Here is a 20,752-nt window from a genome sequence, read left to right as displayed (position 1 = left end):
AGGTTGGGGAGAGTGGAGGGTAAAAAGAGGAAGGTGGTTGAAAATAGATTTCTGAAGTTCTGAAAACGAAGATAAACCAAAAGCTTTGATGAAAATAAGGTGTATGGACGTCGTTCTAAACATTGAGGCCGTGATCGATGGTTTGGACCAATGTATTACTCGTTCACGCTCCTTCTCCTATATATACAATATAAACAAGTCACGTACAAGGACTGGAGAGGTTCCGCAAAACGACATTGTATCGTGATAAAATTTTGAAGCAAAAACATTTGAAAGAATGTCGCAAGTTTGGGAAATCCTTGAGATCTTGAACAGGCTGAGTAAGAACTTGGAAGCTTCTCACGCTTCGCCAAGCGGCAAGCTTGCAGAGCGACCTTTTTATGATTTCTGTAAAGTCTTGGCCTTCGTCCTCTGCCAACATTGATAATGCGCCTCACAGCCCCAGGCGGATAAAAGTTTCTATACACCGTCTCATCCTACGATGGACTAGGCCCCAAAGGCCGGCGGGCGAAGCGCTGCATCAGAAAAGCTTGCATCCGCATTGCGAAAGAATGCGCGAGAGAAATTTCGATACGCAGAGTACAAAGGGCACCCATCTAACGCATATAGTTCTCTGTTATGATCGCGTACAATTTTATATTGGTTGAGCAAAGGTACATGGTATTTAATTTCATCAACGTTCTTGCCATATTTCGTACACCAGTTAACTATTTGGAAAAGTTGGGTGGCGCGCAGGCAACACTGACAAAAGTCGTTTCGCCTGAGCCATAACAATCCAATCGAATCTAACTTTCTTGTACATAAAACGTACCCTGACCCGCATCTTCCTTCCGCACGCAATCCTTACATGCGCCACCGTGTCGAACACTCTATTTGACTCATCTTTGATCCCGGGTTCTCTTCGCCCCATCGCGCTTCCAGACGGTGTTTAATTTCTTCAGTAGTCTTCAGTAGTAGCAAGCAGACGGAGCCGCCGTGAGGGCTGGATAAGCAGACAGAAAACTCGCCTCCGCCTGAAGCGTCTTGGTGCACTAATACGTACGGCGGATCAATATGCCCCGTGGTTTCGAACAGGCTCGTGATTGGTCCTGGTGGCCTGTAGCAGTGGGCTTCAGTCCATCATGGGATGAGATGGAGTACTGTCTGTCAGGGGGCGCCCGGTGACCCTCAAGCAATCGTTGAGTTTCACTTGTACTTGTCCTGTGTTTCGGCTAGCTTTTCTATCTGAGCTCTTTCAGTGACCGTGTGCTTGGAATAATGCGGCACTGTGAGTTTTTTGAGAAACGAGAACCGTGTTTTTTTGGTTCGGGTAAATAAACGAAGCATTGCAGAAAGCTCAAACTTTGTGAGAATGTGACGCTAGCGGTCCGGATAAAACGCGAAAATTTTAAAACATGGCGTCCCCTAAATCAAAACATAATTGAGAAACAGAAAATTTCTAAATGAGTTTCACGATAGCGTGGAACCCCACCCAAACATTTATAGACGGGCTATCATGAAGCTCACATCTTTTTCTTCCCCCAAAAAAGTTTTTTTTTTTATCGGATTGACTCATTTCTGTTTTTTTTTAAGGGTAACAAAACTAACGTTTGATGTAGGACATTTTAGTAACCTTGGGAAAATTCGCCCGAGCTTAGGCACCTCCTTGTGGGTTGCAGTTGCGTTTGATTCTCAGACTGCTATCTTTTATATAACAAAGCTACCGCGCTTTTAAGGGAATTTGGCCATAAAATTGTACGACCCGAACCTTCGCGCTGGAAATGCTCAACCGATATGTCAACCAGACATTTACGTTATATTCTTTTTCACTACCCTGAAAAGAACCAGAGAGATTTACTGCTTGGTCCTGCCTGTCTTATTGCACACTACACTGGAATAGCTTATCGTCTAATAAATATACAAGATATCGGACACATTATGAATGAATGGATAGTCGTCAGATAAAACAGTTATTTCAATATTTTACAATTTCTCGACATCTTTATTAGGTTCACACTTACTCGTATCACTATATTTAGGGTATTACTAAAAACAGTGATGGTAAATCTTCGTCGTACAAACAGCTACGCCTTTTTACTCTTCACACTAGCAGTAAGACTGCATGATATTTGTTTCTTTTTTATTCTGTTTCGTGTTCATAAAGGAGATTTCAACTTTCCATATTACAGCAATATCGTGACTGAATGTGCTAACTGTCGAGATTTAAATATTCACTCTCTGCGTGTCTGTGTGTGTGTGTGTCTTTTTTCTGTTTTCAGCACCTAGGTTGACGACGATGACAGCCAGCGGAAAACACATGAAGGAGAGATGCGGGGAGCAACAACCTGTTCAAGCGTGAAGCAATAACTGGAGCCATCTTTCGGTCAAGAAAAGAAACAGAGGAAGACTTTAATGACGTTCAATAAAAAAAAAAAACTCAATGTGTTTTTTTATAGTTACTGATGCCCCAGAAAAACAAAAATAGGGCGCGGCTTAGAGTGTTCACTCTCCTTGCGTCGCAATTAGTTCTTTGGGGATCTTATCGGCGACTGTTGCTATATAATTGGCTGCTATATCTTTGGATGTTTATCTGATCGTTTGAAGCGGACTTCATATGAAAATGCACCTCTGTAGCTCCTCTGCGTGAACTATTACGCAGGAATAAAATTTTGTCCTACTTCCCCTTGAGCTCGCAGATTAATTGAGGATGCTGAATGATGTAACCGCTGAAAGACACCAATTTGAGGTAATCGCGAGTGCAGAATGGAACAATAATGTAGCATTCGTCACTTTAGAATTTACTCAAATTCGATGGCGCGCCGCCGCATTACGGGCATGTCTTTCCTCTCAATAAATCGTGTCATAAAAAAGTGAGGGGGTTTTCTATCCGTCGTACAATTTGGGTTGCGAGGGTTTGTTCCAGGCCGATTTCGAAATACTTAATATTGACAACATCTGAAATGAACGTTTACATACCGTAACGTGTTCGCGTGCAATCGGTAATAAATACAAAGCATTTTCCTTTGAATAAAAAAACCTCGGAAAGGCCATCAGTCCTGCTTGTCATTTCAAGTACGTCGTGTCAAATTTGAATCTTCGCAAAACGGTTCCCATCTCTTTAGGCAATTTGCATTATTGCTCGTTGAATACTTCTATGATGATTTGTTTTAAATTACTTGTCAGGTTCGTGTTTTAAATGAAGCTTTTGTAATGGGCACCATAGTAAAAATGCAAACACGACCTGGAAATGGCACTGCCGCTCTGACATTTAACCATTCCCGCAAACTAAGTGGGGGTAATTGCTCAAGAAAGCTTATTTGAACTATTGGCCTAAATATTCGGAGGATTCGCAATCAATTTCAAAAGCATTTTTTTAAGTGAACCTTACAGCTTTAAATGCGCTATAACTGGTTTTTGTTTACAAGTTTCCCGTTCCCCAAGTTGGGCCTATTAACATCGTTCGAGTCAAGGATGAGATCCGCATCCTGTAAAGACGAGGTTCGAGTTTTTTTCCACGCATAATCGACTATCGCAATTTTCTCGCCGTCGCAACCCTCTGTCGCAATTACGAATCGCCTCCCTTTTTCCCCAAGCCCGCTCCAGAAGGAAGCCATTTCCCGGAAACTTATATGTGTTTCGCACTCCCCCCTTCGCAATTTCGAAATGTGTCCCGGTTTCGGGCCATTTTGCCAGTGCCGGCTCCCTACGACTTCCCCTTTCTCTCTCGCTTTCGATTTGTCGTTCTTTCTCTCTCGTTCTTTCTCTTTCTACAGTTTGCGTTTTCAGCCTCTTTTGCCTTATTGCTCTTCGGTAGCTATCTCCGATGACGCAGCGCCCTCTACTGGGGCGTTTTTTCTTTCCTCCGTCATCATCTCCCGTGTGCATCTAAAGTTTCACACTTTTCAAGAAAAAGAGACACGAGAAAATAAAAAAGAAAACTGTGTTTATTTAAGAAACGACGAAAAATAGGTACAGCGCATTTTTCGATAATTATGACCCGCTTGTCAGGGAGAACGGAAGGCTTTCATTTCGAGGTGAGGGGGGGAAGGGGGGGTTGAAACGTTAACAAACATGGCTGCCGCCGGCAGCCATGTTTGTTAACGTTTCAAACCAAAGCGGCAGCAGCAATCTCAGAATGCATTGGAAAACAATAATGACGCTATCTTGATTATTTTTTTCTTACCAAACTTAGCCAACTTATCATGACGAGTATATCCTTATCTAATGTACGCCGAGCTTGATGAATGCATGGTGAAAACGTCACTCGTCTAACTAGCTGTCAGCACGTTTTTTTCTGTCCATTCAAATTAAACTCGAACACACTGTATACTCTTACTGATATACTTTACTGTTATTTAAGATCTCATAAAATCAGCAAGGTGCACCGCATATTCAATACGGCTCTCGCACGTGATTGTATGTGATTGCTTACACAGGTTTGGAACTATATTGTATATTTCGTAAACAAGACGTAAGCTAGGCTTAACAAGAAAATAAAAAGGTTCATATGGCACTAATGACTTTGGCCTTTGCGATGGAGCGGTAATGTCGAAACATTTTGTCATGTTTGAAGAAAATGTATCTGTTCCGCTTGAAAATTTTCTTCGTGTTCATTTATTTCCCAAACCTATTGCTCTGTACCTCAACGCTCGTTTTCTACATAACTCGCGCCGGAACTTTTTTATATTTAACATTTTTATATATTTCCAGTATGCTGCTGTGTTATTATACTATATCAAATCTAACACGGAGTTCGCATTTTCAATGAATGTACCATTGCCGAATTTCCTAAGCGAGGAATCATGTTTCTTTCCTTCTTAATGAGGAAGTTCAAAAATGTTTTCTTTTTAGACTGACACAGAAACACATTTGCTCATGATTTGTTCTTGTGTCCAATGCTGTACTATTGAATGTAGCACAGTTTACAAATATTTAGCTTGTGTGCGAATCGAGTCCGTGCACATTATAAATTATTTCACAATATACTAATTCGGTACTTTAAATATTCGTTCGAAAAGCGATTCGTTCCTCGGGAAAATATGTGACAGTAACCTCAGATATGTTCGGTTACCGTACAGTAACTGTTCAATCTGTTGTGGTAACAGAACATCGCAGGAATCTCACCAAAACATTCGGATTTTTTGGTTAGATGACTGCAATGTTGAAGCTTTATTTTGGTGCGCGATATGTTTTCAATGGGAAATAAGGCATATATAGTGTACTTTGTAAACGGCGCCGATTCGGAGCGAGTTTTATCAACATATGTGCATTTTCTTAGTGCTTTTAATGAAGAGTGAAAAAGGGATTTATTACCCAACTAACTAATTTGTATAAATATTCACATCTATTTTCTTGCATTACTCAGCAGTCACTTAGTGGTTTTCTGTACTAAGCGTTATATAATTATGATGTTATTAAAGTACCAATAAAACAATGATGAATGTTAGCGCGTTGGTCTTCACTAGCTTATTACAGAGGGACCACAAAAAAAGGACGTATTACGTGTGACCAACTTCGACTAAAAACTTGAAGCCTGAAATGTCTCCTTGATGATGCTCTGCAGTCTGATTCCAGACAAAAACACTCAAGGTATATTTTCCGTCCGTCTTTTAGTAGAGATATAGATTTCTTTCAAATGGACGCAGCAAGCACGTAAACATACATAACTTATCTAAGCCCCATGTTCATCGATATCCTTCGCAGTCCAATAGTTTTAAAATTGACAGTACCGTCTATGCTATGCGAATGGTAGGGTTTGTGTCTCTGAGCCACAGTGGGTTCATTGTAGTATGTTTGATGTGACAGCATTCTTTAGCTACTTCACCCAATTTTTACGATACGGTATCTGGCCTCGAATGCCTCATGCGTATGCGCGGCGCTCGTCTGCGCCGTGCGGCGGTGCTGCGCCTTCACACACGCATTACGTTCGCATACGAAGGACGTCCGGATGCGCAGGACGTCCCCATATGCACTACGTCCGCATACGCAGGCGCCGAACGTATGCGGACGTTGTCATCGACGTCGTCCTAGAGGATGTCGTTGAGGTCGCGATCGTCCTAGAGGTCATCCTTGAGATCACCCTAAAGGTCGTTCTAGACGTCGAGTACAACGTCCTTTAGGACGTAGTAGTCGACGTCCTTTAGGACATTGTCCTGGACGTCGTCCTTGAGGTCGTCTTAGAGGTCGTCCTTAGGTCGTTATAGAGTTCGTCCTTAGGTCGTTATAGAGTTCGTCCTAATAGTCGTCCTTGAGATCACCCTTGAGATCGCCCTAGAGGTTGTTCTACAGGTCGCCCTAGACGTCGTCTTTGGTGACGTCTTCGTCGTCGTCCTAGCAAGTAAATAAACACGCGCGCGCATACACGGAGCGGCGGTACGCACACTCACATTTGCAGCCAAGCTACAAAGCGATTACTCATGGCTGCTGCGTGAGCAGATAAGCCCCTACCGCCCACACGGCGCGGCAGTGCGCACACATTCACATTTGTGTCCAAGCTACGAAGCAATTACCGGTTTGAGTTGAGCTAGTTGGTACATGGTCAATGATGGCGGTGAAAGAACCATAACATTAAACGATTACACAGAGACAAGACAAGAAACACACAGGAAGCTACAATGATGGTGGGGAATCAGTTTAAACATTAAACGATTACGAAGATAAAAAAGGTTAAACAATTACGCAAAGACGAAGCAATCACTCAATTTTGAAGTGACGCGCTGCAGTCGCTTTGACGTCAATGATTGAGTCGTAAAGCATTCCTAAACAAAATGTTTAGTCACACTCTAAAAAAAAGGGAGTAGTACCTCCCCCCTTATAGGAGGAACTGGCGTGTCCCTTATATTGCTCTATATTGGGAGGAAATTTCCTCCTACAAAACGGGGAGGAAATTTGCTCCCCTAAGAAGGGAAGAAAATTGCCACCTTTTTTTCTCCGAATGAAGGAAACTTCCTCCCCTCGTGTAAGTGATATAGCTGTCAACAGATGGCGCTCAAAACGGCAAAAAAAAAAAAAAAGTTAGAGAAGCGTTGTTTTTTTTCTTTCTTTAGGTTTTGCCGACTTTCGAACGCTACATGGTAAAGATGCACAACACCACTGAACATACAGAATACACGGAAAACACGCAGATCAACCACGCACACAACAGAAACAACGCGGCAACAACGGGCCCCCTCGTCTCTCTACGTACGCCAAGTTTCCACTAGCTCTATATATGGCAGTCTTATTTTTGAATCCGACTTTTTCGGTGACTGCTATCATTTGACACATAAACACGGAAAGGTGGAGTAAATGTTACTCTTACTTAATACATTTTATGAATTGTCTTGTGGAATAGCCCCCATCTCTTAATTGAACACCCCGAGCAAAGCAAATGTAGATCTTTAGGCTAATTAACTAAAATTTAATAATTTTCTTCTGAATAAGTTCGATGAATTATCTTGAAAATGCAGTGCTGAAATGCAGTAGACTGTGCTAAACATTGCAATCAAGGTATTGCTTGATTCCGGTGTTCAGTGCCAGTGTAATTATTTTCAGTTTTGGTGGGGTAATTAATAATTTTAATTGTTGCACAAGTTCAACGGATTTTCAAACAAACAAGATTACTGATTTTAACAAGACTTTTTGAAACAGCAGAGAAGATAGCTTGGTTCATGCTTTGTCACCGGTGTTACAGAAATTTAGAATTGTTTTAATTTACTAATCTGGAGTGTTTTTCCTATAAAAAGTAAGTGCCGGGCGTGATAAAGGCCCACGAACCATGACTTTGGTATCCTCAGCAGACAACTAAAATAAGACTGTCTTTGGTGATATAATGCAACCGCTCGAAAACATCACATTGCCCGAGTCAGAAAGTTAAAAAGCCCGTGTTGAGAGTGTTAATACATCGTTTAGTCACTCCCGCAACTCCATACGCAATTCGTTATGGCTTCCGCTATATATACCGCAGCGGAGTCGCGTTTTCGTGTTCCTTTAGAACGTTTGCAGCCCGGTGCAGAATATAGCGTTCCGAGAACTAACGCAACGGAACTCTTTCGGACACTAAAGCTAAAATAGAGGTTCGTAAAGCAATTGTTAGTAATCTTCTATTCATGTCTCTATCGAAATAGTATTTAAATTTATTATCGAGTGCTTATGTTCATGTTTGCTTCCTTTATAAGTACGTCCAGTACGTATGCGACGAGTTTGAGATCCAGGTTGTTGATGCCGGGTTAGCTGCGCTCGTTTCGCGACACAAAAGGGATCGCAGTCAGGCGAATAAAAAAAAAACGTAAAAAACGGAGTTTTTTTTTTTTTTTTTTTTTAGTACGAGTTTTGACATGTAGCAGGAGATGGGGGCGCAGCGCAAACAAAAAGAAGCAGCGGTGAACCGTTGGCTCCGTCGAATCACGCGTTTCTTCAAGCCCGCGGATCTGCCCTCCGCCCCCACTTTGCCCCGCAACGAGAATGGAATGTCTGTACTAGCCTTTCTTCCAAGTGGACTTTTCCCGAATGCATAGTTGACCTTGCTTTCCGGATCCGTTGCCTCGTCGCTTCCCCGAATCGTCATTGCAGTGTCGTTTCTTGTGCGGGGATATGGTTTTTGAAAAACGCGTGTTCCCGCAAGCCGGTCGTTTTTCCGATGTGGACGGACTACAGCGTGTGTCGGACGGAGTCGTTCGCCGCAACGCAGTGCTCGTTCCTATCGACTGGATATGCTGTTCTGTTTTATACGAAACTGAAATAAGCGTTTCACGGATCACCTTTCGCTGTATGGTACGTACGCTTTATTTCAAGAGTATACGTTTCTCGCGGAGGTAACGGCAACCAAGCTACCAAGCGCTCAAGTTGCCGTCACCGCCACTAAACAAGTTTGCGGTGGCAGCGGCGGTTCGAGCGCCGCTGCCGCCACGAATATAGAGGAGGAATTTTCGTCGCTTTTACAAGCGTCACTAGGTCGCGCTGCATGTGGATCGGTGAAAGGGAGGAACAAGGGCAATTTCCTCCCTTCCGTTGGCGACAAGGAGGAACATCGTTTTTTTCCTCCCTTTCTCCTCCTTTTTTTTTTAGAGTGCAGAATTTGCATCGTCGTATTCAGAGTAAGCTCCGTCGTGAACCTCATAAGGAATGCTATCGCAATTCATAGACAACCAGCAATTCTGATTTCTGCAGCCAATTTTTGTATTCGCCGAATCGAAAGGAATGAGAAAAAACTTGGGTACTATCTACGCGCTTCTGAGGCTTGTCTAAGAATGCTGTCTGAGAGCATATGCAGTTTGTGTACGCCTTCGTACGAGAAAACAAACAATTGATATATACCTTCGCTGTATATATATGTGAAAATATAGTAATTTCAAAAATACGCTATCTTTGGTATCTTTCATTGCTGAAAGTGACTTATGCAGAGTGCAACTTCGTTTGCTTCTCGGGCAGGGGATGCGGTGACGTCAGAACGCCGAGTTCTGATTCGCTTCTATTGGAAAGATAGTGGGTCCGCTTAAAGACAGCTAGCGTTGAGGTCTACGCGCTATCGTTCTAATCAGAGTCAATCAGAGCTTGGCGTTCTGATGTCACTGCAGCGCCTGTTGCGTAAGAAGCAGACAAATTTACGCTTCGCATAATCACTCGCATATTACTAGGGCACGCGGATCGAGACCTAATATTCAGGTGAACGAAACGTGTCTTGGACCTGTCTGTTACAGAGTCTAAAAAAAGTGTTCCCTCAATTTCCACACGATGACGTCATAGAGATGTCAAGCTGTCGCCAGCCGCGATCCTGGCGGCCGGTCAGAGCAGTGGAGGCGAATGTGGCAGACGCTATGCTGCTTTGCTGCAGGTCTCTCTTCAGCTTGAGATTTCACCAAAAATTCAGCTGCCAGGATTGGCAGCAAGCTGCGACTACGGCGACACAAGCGTTTGCTCTTCGTGCTCCTTGCCTAAACTTCTACGGCCAACCAGCAGGATGGAGACATACGACAGCATGACACTCCGGCTTTTGTGACGTCCTTTGTTGACACTCTGGGACCACTCTCGATGTATGGGCGGTATAGCTAAGACGCAAAAACACACAACTCGAAGACGCGTTTCAGGCGCCGTACTAATATCTTCAAGCGTCTTGCTGCGTAGTTCGTATTTTACAGTGACAGCCACTAGTGGCCCGTTCCGCGGTTGGGCGACGGCCTTGAGCGTATACGAAACAGTATCCTCGATACATTTTTTAAGGAAAATGAATGTCCCATGACATGACGTCACGGGATCCCCTACAGAAAATTTCAGGTTCTCCGCTAAATTTAGTTGACAAATATACGTCACGTGACCCATGCATCCAACTAGTTTTCCCGCTAAATTTGTCGGTAGAACACATCACGACCTTAAAGTCATTTACTCATCAACAAGGTATCGACGCTAAATAATCTCATTGTCATTTGAATATCAGATGACCGTATGACGCACGACATGTGCAATGTGAATCCATCGTCAAAATCATATCATTGAATGAGCCGCACAGCTGCCCGCTGTCTAAGCGCATCACATCATGTGATCATCGCGTAAGTTTTTCTGCGTTCTTATAAGCTAAGCCCGCAATCTTATTAGCTTCGAAACTAGATCTCCTTCTCTAAAAAAGCTTTTTTTATTGCAAAAGTAAATTGCGCAATTTCTGAACGCTCATTCTCCGCCCAAACGTAGCAATATCAATTCGAACCGGATACCAAAATTTCAGAACTAACTCTATCTTAGTCTAAGGTCTATTGTCTGAATTTTCAATGGGAAAATGGCGGTTCATGAACCTCTTATAATACATGCAGCTAAGTGGGGGCAAGTACCGAAAACTAGAAAAGAGGGCACAATTTTTCTATTAAAATTTTCGAAAAGTCACCTAAAACTTGTTACTAAGATAACGGTTGGTTCTGAAACGTTGACACCAGTTTCGGACCGCTAGGGCTATATTTGGGGAGAAAATGAGCGTTCAATAACTCTAAATTTATTTTTGCGCTATACCAAAAAAAAACAAAAAAAAAAAAAACAAGATTTTGTTGTTGTTGTTGTTGTTGTTGTCTTTTTTTTTTTGGGGGGGGGGGGGGGGAGGGCACTTTGTACAATATAACGCTTCTAACTCACCACACTTTGCAATTTTAAACATTTGAGTGACTGTAGTCAAAGCTCGGTTGAACGTAAAATCGAGCAACTTTCTTTTTGACGAAGCCATTGTTTAGTTGTTTTTTTTATCTTTTACATCATATCAGTGAAATTCCAGACTGAAATTGAGCTTACAAAAGTTTTTAAGACAAACTGCATTGAAATCAGAAATGGCAAAATTACTTTCAAAAAATAATTCAATTACATTACTTATTACTTTCTTGAAAACTGCAAAAATGTAATTGTGCTACATTACAAATTACTAAAGAATAAAAGTAAAGACATCACGTTACAATTACTTTCCAAAAACAATGGCGTTACTTTGATATCACTTTTCACTACCTTGAGGCGGTAATTCGTGCTCATATTATCCACAGCGTATACACCAAAAGTCAGACCTTTTTGTTTACGCAGAAACAGCCTCCTGCGCCTCACAGTGAACCATATCGAACAAGCGTTCCGCTGGCGCACATGAAAGAGGTGTTAAACATGAAGATTACATTTTTAAAATGTAACTCTAGGACAGTTTAGTCATCTCTTTTGTTGTTAGTTCAACGGTAGGGCCGTAGCTAATGGCGATATGATTCCGTCTTCACCAGATATGCTACTAGGTACACACTAACCGTAGGTAGCAACAGTCAATCTACTAACGATTACTAGGTCAAGAAGCTAGTAACGGTTACCACCCAACCCACTATCTTTCCTTACCTTTATCTAGTAACAGACACTAACTCTCATAAGACCCAGGTGGCGCTAGTAAATGTAATTTTCAAAATTGCCAAAAAAATATTATTCATGGTATAGATTTTTTTACGCTAATTACAGTCACACTTGCATATCACTTATTTTACATTTATACACGTATTAAACATTTAAAATAGACAAATAATTTGAACGAAGTCGGTGGGTCAGTGACCACCTCGTCCGTGAACGATGTTAAATACACGGTTCTGCTTTCGCGCCAATATTGTTGTCCAATATAGTTGCTAAACATTCTAGGGAACGTATCTCTTACTACGAAGTTACGGTAAACACAGTAATTATTTGCTACAGTCTTTAAAACAGCGTCCCCATAGGTTTTCATCAGCCATGTTCTCGCTTACCCGCATGGACTGGCCCCCTCTGCGCAGGCGCGTCCCTCTAGCAATCACATCACCTCTCGCGAAAGAGGAACATATGATTTAAAGAGTACAAGAATAGAAAAAAAAAAACTGACCCGTTCTTGTCTCTTTGAGCGTTTTTAGCACGTGCAACGTGGCTGTCTTTACCCCAGTTAAAACCAATGCCAATATATTTAACGCTTCCAAATAATACAAACGGGAAGGACGTCAGGATCACGGTCAGAAGCCGCATGGCCGTTGCATCAACGATGGCCACGTTCGCGGCACCGTTGGCTTCCACGACGTGATGGAACTGAAGCTGCGATTGTTATAGAGTCAGCTCCACCCCTTAAACATGCACCTTACTTCAATATTTGATGCTATATTTTGCGTGAATTCCTCCCCTTGTGTTGCGAAACGGTAGGGAGTTTTAGGGAACCGTTTTTGCACGTCCGATACGGTATGGTGGGCCCTCCGGTATGAACTGCGCATGCGCTACCGCGGAAGAGTCGCATATTCGCAGTTCGTACAGGAGGGCCCATTGTACCGCATCGGATGTGCAAAAACGTTTCCATAAACTCTCGAGTAATGGACCTTTTCCACATACCGACGGCACCAGGCCGTGGCTGCGCGAAATAAAAATCGAGGAAGTGACCTACCTGCGCTACCAATCGATAATAGGAGCTACGCTACCAGTTTCTTCGCTCTTTGAGCAGCGGCGCCTGCCCAAAGCGACTTTAAAGAGGGGCATCCGTGGCGTCCACCCAAACGTCGTGTTTTCCTTTCCGTCGTCGTTCTTTTTTTGTGTAACACAATTATATATATGCTGGAGTTACGTGTTCTACTCGCTGATATACAGCCTCCTTCCGAATTTCCTCGATTTTTCGTTCCCACTTCCGCCGCTTGGCATCGGGCGCTCGCGCGTGCGCAGAACGCTTCTCGGAAAAGGTCCATTGCGTCGGTAACGCTGGCCATCTGCGATGCACCAGACGCCGCCATCTTGTCCGCCCGTGTGTGGTAGTGAATACTTTGTAAAGGGGTGGTAACGATGAAGAAAAAGGTTCCTGAATTTTGAATCAGAGACCATATCAGAGATTTATGTTGGGCCATGGGAGCTTGTTCTTACAATTGGACGTCATGTGAAACGTTTTCCTCCCGACTCTGGCGCCGTCTAATTATTTTTGCTCAGGCTCAATAGGTGATAAATTTCCCGGTATTCCTCTCGAGAGGTACTGTTTCAAAACACCAGAAGGTCACAAGTTATTGCGTATTGCCACACAAGGGGACTGGGTATTTGCTGGGCAGACGCGTTGCCAGTTGAGGAAAGGGATGGCACAATCTTCTTAAAACGTGCCCGTTCCCAACAAACGGGTGGCGATATCTGCTCTTTTGGTTATTCCCGAATAAACTCTCCAAGGAAAGGTAGATAAGCTCACCGCCAGTGCCAGCTGAATTTACTCGCTTCCCGCCTTTACCGACTACAAAAAAAATCTTTACTTCCCAACGCCGAGGCTACACACGAAACGTTTTGGGTCCTTGACAATGCATTTGGGATTAACCATATATTCCGATCATTTTTGTTGACGATCGTAACAAAGCTTACAGTTTGACCTTTCCTGATGAAACAGCAAGAAGGCTGGAGATCTGCCTGTCGAGCCCTCTCACGCTTAAAAATGTGTTGACCTCACTGGTGACGTGCCCTTTGTATTGTAGCCTATAAACCGTTCATCCCCAAAGCTGAGAGGGCGGAGCTACGTGCTTGTTGGACCAAACGCACGAATATCTTTCTCCGCGTAAACCACGCTATTGTTCATACCCACGCACATGGAACAAAGAAAAAAAGGTGGTTGATTGGTTTCGGTGGGCTCGTAACTTCTACTGCACTGTCGGCTTAGGATGAACGAAGTATATACTCTGTTCTCCTCTAAGCTGAGATTTCCTGCGGTGGAAGCTAGGTCCTCGATGGACAAGGCGTACGTCTCTACGACGTGTTTTCTTAGGTCGTTGTGGCCTTCCTGCAACGCTCTCCGCAAACCGCCACGATACCCTGAACTCTACAGTCAAGGCTATCGGCGCGCATTCGCAGTAGCGGCGTCTTTGTTGAGGAGGGCTAAGTGGAGGGGGAAACGCGGTTTAGGAAAACTCCCTTCTCCTTCGCCGAGTCATAACGTTCCCGCTCCTACCCACGCGCAGAAAGCCGGATCAGGTGATGAAATGGAGGTGGCTGATTGATTCAGCGGGTATGCAGCTGCCATCGCGATCCCGGCTTAGGGTTGAACGGAGCATGGTGCCGCCATTGTGACCTGGTGCCGTGAATGTGTCTTGTTTGGAGCTCGTGAGCCGTCGTGGTATTCCAGCGATGTCTTCGCACGAAAGATTTTCTCCATCTCCATCGCATTTTAAGCCCGCCTTTTTATGTCTACCGCATTCTTTGTATGAGGCTTTACGCTAAGGTGGTCGTCGTTCATTTGCTCTGATGTCTCTTTTACAACATTTCACCATGCAACGAACGATCTCATTTGGGAAAGAAAAGAAATTTCATAACTAAGTATTCATTCTTCCAAAATTACAGCTCCAAAGTAATTATTACATGATGATTTACCAGCCTAGAAAAGTAATTAATACATTACTTAATTACCAGCCTAAAGGAATAGTTATTACATTCCTCATTACCGCAAGGAGAAATTTAAATGGTGTAATTTAATTACAGTCACGATATTCCTGCCATCTATATTTCAAAGTGTTCCTGGCAGAGGCATTGTCTGAACTTCATGCGGGCAGAAATTGAGGGAGAGGAGGAGACGACGACGCAGGGGGCGTGAGAACTCCAAGGACAAGCTAGAATGATTAGTTTCTTTTTTATTCACTGCGCTCGTCGAACGCGTTAGAACGCGAACGCCAAACTCCGGACGCCGGCGTGCCGCATTTTAACCCATTCTAAAGACGCAGCGAATACAAAATCAGCATTTGTTTTTACTGAACTCATCGAATCTGTTAGAACGCGGAACGCCAGTGTCCGAGGTTTGGCGTTCGCCTTCGATCGGGTTCTATGAGTGCAGTATAGACAAAGACGCATTTCAAACAAATCTCGATTTTCTGTCCTAGATGAACAAATTATAAGATGTTAGTAAAAAAACAGTATCGTTTCATACAATGTTTTTAGAGGAAAATAGGCCTTCGGCGTTGAAGATATGAAAAAACTGTGGCGCACTCATTTTGGGTAGTGCAAGCTCACCTGACTGGGCATCGCACTTCTCATAGCACTTGCGCTAAGCTTCATTCTCTCCGTGTAGTGCTGAAGGACAGAAAAACACCTCTAGACTTCCGAAATCGGCTAGATTCAACACCGCAAGGCAACCGAAAGTGCAAGATTCATCGCACAAGTGCTATTATTTTGAATATTCTGAATAATTCGTACGTTTATAGGTAGATTGGAACGTTTCTCAGTCTGCCAGACGAAATAATTGATCAATTACGACGTTTTCCTTTTTAATTATTTGCATTCAAGACGGTGCTGAAACGGCTTCGTACGTGAATTTATGCACACTGTCGGACGCTGTTACCAAGAACATGACGTCTGCGTGTTTCAGCAAGAACGGAGGACATCTGGAAAACTCAAAAAGGCAGCAAGAACTACGCAGTAACACTGGGTCAGTAACTCCCTGAGCATGTACAATCGAAATAAATGGAAGGCCGTGTAGTATATTCCAATTTTTAATAAGTCCTTCTTTATTCTTTCTGCTGTGTGCAAATAAGGTTGTTCTACGTTCGAAACATTCCCCGCACGCTCAGAATCTTTGATAACAAGTGCCCGTAAGGCTGCCTGGCAGAGAAAATATTATAACTTTTCATAGCCCACGTACTTTATTCTTTGCGTTTTGAATGTTTTTGACCGCTCGCAAAGATGCAAATTCGGGTCATTTTTATATAGTGACAAGACTGCCATATTGGCAATATTTAACCATCCCTGCAATGCTAGCGAACCTTGAACACTTTTCATATTCTTTTTCGATTGTTACACCGAAAAAGTAGACTGGTTACTGTGTGCTTCAATATACCTCCCGCTAGTGGCGTAGACATTAGCGCAAGTTGAATTTCTAGCGTACACTATAATAACTTACGGTTTGTACTACCCAAAACAAGTACTAACGAGTCCCTTTTCGCAGCGCATCCTGGTCAACACAGGACGCCTGTTGATATCAGTCTCACTGTTCATTATTTCCAGCTGCAGAATAAACAGACCTGATGCTTCGAGTCAAAACCAACAAAAGAATCGTCAGCTTTTTTATGTATTCTTTTTTATTTTTTAGATACTTTACGCCCTCGCTTTTTTGTAGGAGATTTGCGAAGATATGATATTTTGCCAGGAAGTCGGTAATCGCAAGAACAAATCTTGGACTTTAAGGATGCGATTTCATAACCCCTGTCCTTTCAAACGCAAAAAAAAGCTTTTTTTATAGGTGGAGAGCGTGGTTCGTTGGTTATAAAACAATATCAAATTGAATGCCTAATAATAACGGTGCAGTTTTTATGCACGTCAGCAACGACCATGTGAAGGTGGGCGGACAAAGCTCCATTTAGGATGCATATACCAACTTACTAAACAGAAAACTTCGGATTTCCAATGTATTTTTTTCATCTGATTCCGGAGTCAGTCAAACAAATTTTTCGCAGGCCTTACACGTCAAAGTTTTTCATATATGTGATCACTGTTACCTTACTGGGGTACTCGGGGAGTTCGTATAAGATAATCGGGGAGATAAGTATACTAGGCCTTGCTAGACATACTCAATATGTACTCATTATTTATTATTCCTCATTGAATTGACCAGGAAATGTTGGTGAATGGAAAGAAAACACCCCATTTCATGTGTATTGTTTATTGATCAGTGCATTTCTTTCTTCGGTGATGCAGAAATCACTCGAGCATTCCTTATTTGAGAATGTTTTCTAAGACTTATAATGAACACTTCACTTCAAAAGAACGAGACGCAAAAAAATAGCCGCAATTGCAGAGCAGATATTGTACTAGGGTGATTTCATCTCAACTCAGGTCGAATTTTCAATTTTGACAAAAAAATATATGTTTTAGGGCGATTCCTATAATAAAAGAAGACGCCAACGGTTATTTCGTCGGATTTTTTGTTTTCAAGTTATGGACCGTTGAAGCGGTCAAGGTGGAAATTGATGTTTTTCCAGCCTATCGGAGGTGCCATATTTCACTCCATCCCTTGTCCCTACTTTTTACGCTACATCAATATAACTTTTTGGGAACACTCTAGATATAGGCTTTTTCATGCTAATTAAGCGTCTAGGTCATAACATTCTTAATGATTTTTTTTTTATTTGTCAAACCGCCTCTCTGTGACGATATTTGACGAAGTTCAGCAAGCTGTGTTGTGTGACCTAATCAACATATTTTTATGATCTTTAAATCACCGTAAAGCACCAATTATGCTCTTTCTTTTGAGTATAATTTCAGTATTTTGCCATAAGTATATATTGCGCTACATGTGCCTGAAAAATGAATATTTCGAAAAACTAGCAAGTTTGGAGTAGATTTTCTAAAAAAAAAACACTTTTTATTTTTTTCATTTTTTATTCACAGTTATTCAATATAGTAGTCTACCAGGAACTACCTACAGAAATTGTAATATATTGTTTGTATGGCCGCTATTAAGACTCGAATCTCGTTCTATGAGCGTTTCGAACGGGACTTCGCACAGGCGCTCTGCTGAGCAGAATTTTGGCCTATTTAAGGTTTTCTATTTATCGTTAGCAGTTACCTAATATCCAACCATAAACATTAAAAAAAATTTTGATTAGTGCTCTTAAAAAAAAAAGTTACTTAGAAGTCCGTATTCACAAGTGCGAGCGCATCTTTTTCTCCCAATACGGGGGAATGCAGATCGTTAGAGAAGTCCTCTGAGGCCTTTTGCTTTCGGCTCCGAAATTTCACAGATGCCACCCCAGTCAGGCGGCGTGTATAGAATACTTTATCTTGAACATCACGGGGCTACCGCCCCTATCTTCGTCGGGGTCCTGGAGCCTCTAAAGGCCCGACCACACTAGCGTGAACGGCGCCACCGGGCGGCGCCGCCGGGCGGCACCGCCGTCCGGCGTCCCAACGCGAGCAGTCCACATTGGCCTCCGTTTTGCGGGCGTCACGTGACAGCACTGGATCTCTGCACTGGATCTCGCAATCGCGCCTCCCGTCGGATTTCCCGCTCTTTCGTCGTCTGCTCTTCGTTAGATCCTTCCGTTTCGGCTCCCATCGTTCGCATATATCAGCATCGAAACCGCACTCGCTACCTACATAGTGGGAGTCCACAATGACCTGGTGATCAGTGTGAATGTGAATAACCCAGCCTGCTCGTTGATCTTGCGACGTCGCCGCGCTCTGAAGGTTAGGAGACGCAGGTTTTGGGTCCGGCCGAGTTGGTTCTACCCAACGAGGTTACCTCCTTGGTTCTACCGAAACACCGAAGGGCAGGTCAGTGGATTGCTGCCTCGGTGGCGCGCCAGAGATGAAGGCTACTTTTGAAAGTGTCACGAAATCAACACGACATCCGTCACAACACAGACGACATGAACAAGTGCCACGGAGAAACTCACTTGCAATTCCGAATTCCTCTGCGATAATTTCTCAGGGGTTGTTCTTAGCGTCATTACCTAGGAAGTCTGGCTGCGTCTTATCATATAAAAAGGGAAACAGTACCACAGTTTCAAGGAACCGCTCCGTTGCGGAAGGCATCGGGGGGAAATAGGGATAGCAGACGACACGAAACACGTCCTTCGGAACGCGAAAGACGCGCCGAGGACCAGCTTGAGCGTTGCCATGGCATCGCGACGTCACTATCTACGCCACCTCCCATTGGCTCCTCTCTTCTGCGGCGTGCGGCGCCGAGTTCTGAACCGCGCACGGAGCGGTTGACTCTGCGGCGCCGTACGTCGCGCCGTTGAAGCCGAAAACTGGTTTCGGTCGGCAAACGGCAGCACCGCCCGTCGCGCCGCAGGCCTCCGCGACGCCAATGTGGTCGTGCCTTTAGGCTCCAGGACCCCGACGTTTGGATGCGACCGACACGGAAACCCTGATTGTCGGGAGAACAGGCGTTTCGAGGTTAGAGTATACGTCGCAAGTCCCCCTCTGTCTCTCCAAGCTCCCCTCCTCGTCCTTCTAACACAACCGTGCCACTAATCCGCGGGCACTAAAAGAGACGCCGCTGCTGCGTGGCACTCAGATTACGCGCGAGGCGGAGAGCGAATGTTTAAGTATGGATCGACGGGAAGATTGGGGACCCAAAGGAAGCCGAACTTTCGCACGTCGTCTAACTGATAATAGCCTTCTCGGTCCCTTTCTGGCTCTTTACTTGAATTCCTAAGCCACGGCGGAAAGCTGGTACTCATTCTACCTCCGTGCTGTCTGAGCTGGATGAACTTAAAACTGCTCCTGCTTTCAGAAAGCCAGAAGTGTTCGTTATTGCCACGGCTAACACATTATTCAGTTCAGACCGGAAAGTGTGCGCCGACTATTCAAGGAGACACAAGAGAAGAGTGTTTTACGGACGCCATTTTCGTCAAGTCTCGGAGATAAACCTAAGTTTTCTTAAGCAAGTTCTACCGGCAGAGGACGCCCAGCGCGTAAGCCCTGGAGATGTTCTGTGCAATAACTGCTACATAATGTTCTTGGGTCAGATTGAAGAACATAAGCAAGGACAGGAAATGTTGTCATCAAGCTCATCCTCATCATCCCTGAAACCAGCGGACAGATCATTCATTAACGAAGAAGCCCTGGTCCAAGGAGTGTTTGAAGCAATTGATGCTGCCGATGTAAGTGTGACACCACTTAAACTCCCTTCTAGCGTGACCCCACGAAGTCGTACCGGCTATGTTAAGCGAAAAAAATCCGAGATAACCGCGGACTTCAAAAGAAAAATTGGTCCTAAACTAAGTGACGTGTACGGAGAACCTACGGGCACAAACAAAGAAGATCCATGCTCCTTGTGCTCCGACTGGGTCAGCAATTTACGAGCACCCTACGTCAAGGTGGGCACGGCAACAGCAACAACGACACCCTGGCTCACATGCCCTGCTTTTGCATTTCGCAAGCATTCCTGGCGCTCCTCTTGCTGTGGTCATCGCCCTGCACGAACGCGTCAGCAAGCTACCCGGCGCTTTTTCTGCAATCACCAGATTGTGGTGGATACCAGTGCTCCGTCAGCGGTGCGTTTTCGGACTTGCCGCGTCTGGATCAGCCCCTTTTCACTGCGACGGCATCAACGACAGCGACATCAATTCTTGCAGCCAATTTAAACTGTCAGAAGACCGACCGTTTCTTCAGTGGGCACGGAAGCAGCAACAACGACAGCATGGCTCACATGCCCTGCTTTTGCATTTCGCAGGTTTGTAAATGCTTTCCACTCTTCGCTAAAAAAAACGACAACCGTTTTTTATTTCTGCTCCCGTGCCCACGGGTCATGTGTGAAACTCTTGGCGAATGTTACTCAATGATGTTATTGTTACTGTGCTCTGGGGACGTAGAGATGAACCCGGGACCCGTC

This window comes from Ixodes scapularis, unplaced genomic scaffold (assembly GCF_016920785.2).
Source record: "Ixodes scapularis isolate PalLabHiFi unplaced genomic scaffold, ASM1692078v2 PGA_scaffold5__190_contigs__length_132052651, whole genome shotgun sequence".
Classification (NCBI taxonomy): domain Eukaryota; kingdom Metazoa; phylum Arthropoda; class Arachnida; order Ixodida; family Ixodidae; genus Ixodes; species Ixodes scapularis.
The sequence above is the reverse complement of the archived record's forward strand: the minus strand, read 5'-3'. Positions refer to the sequence as shown.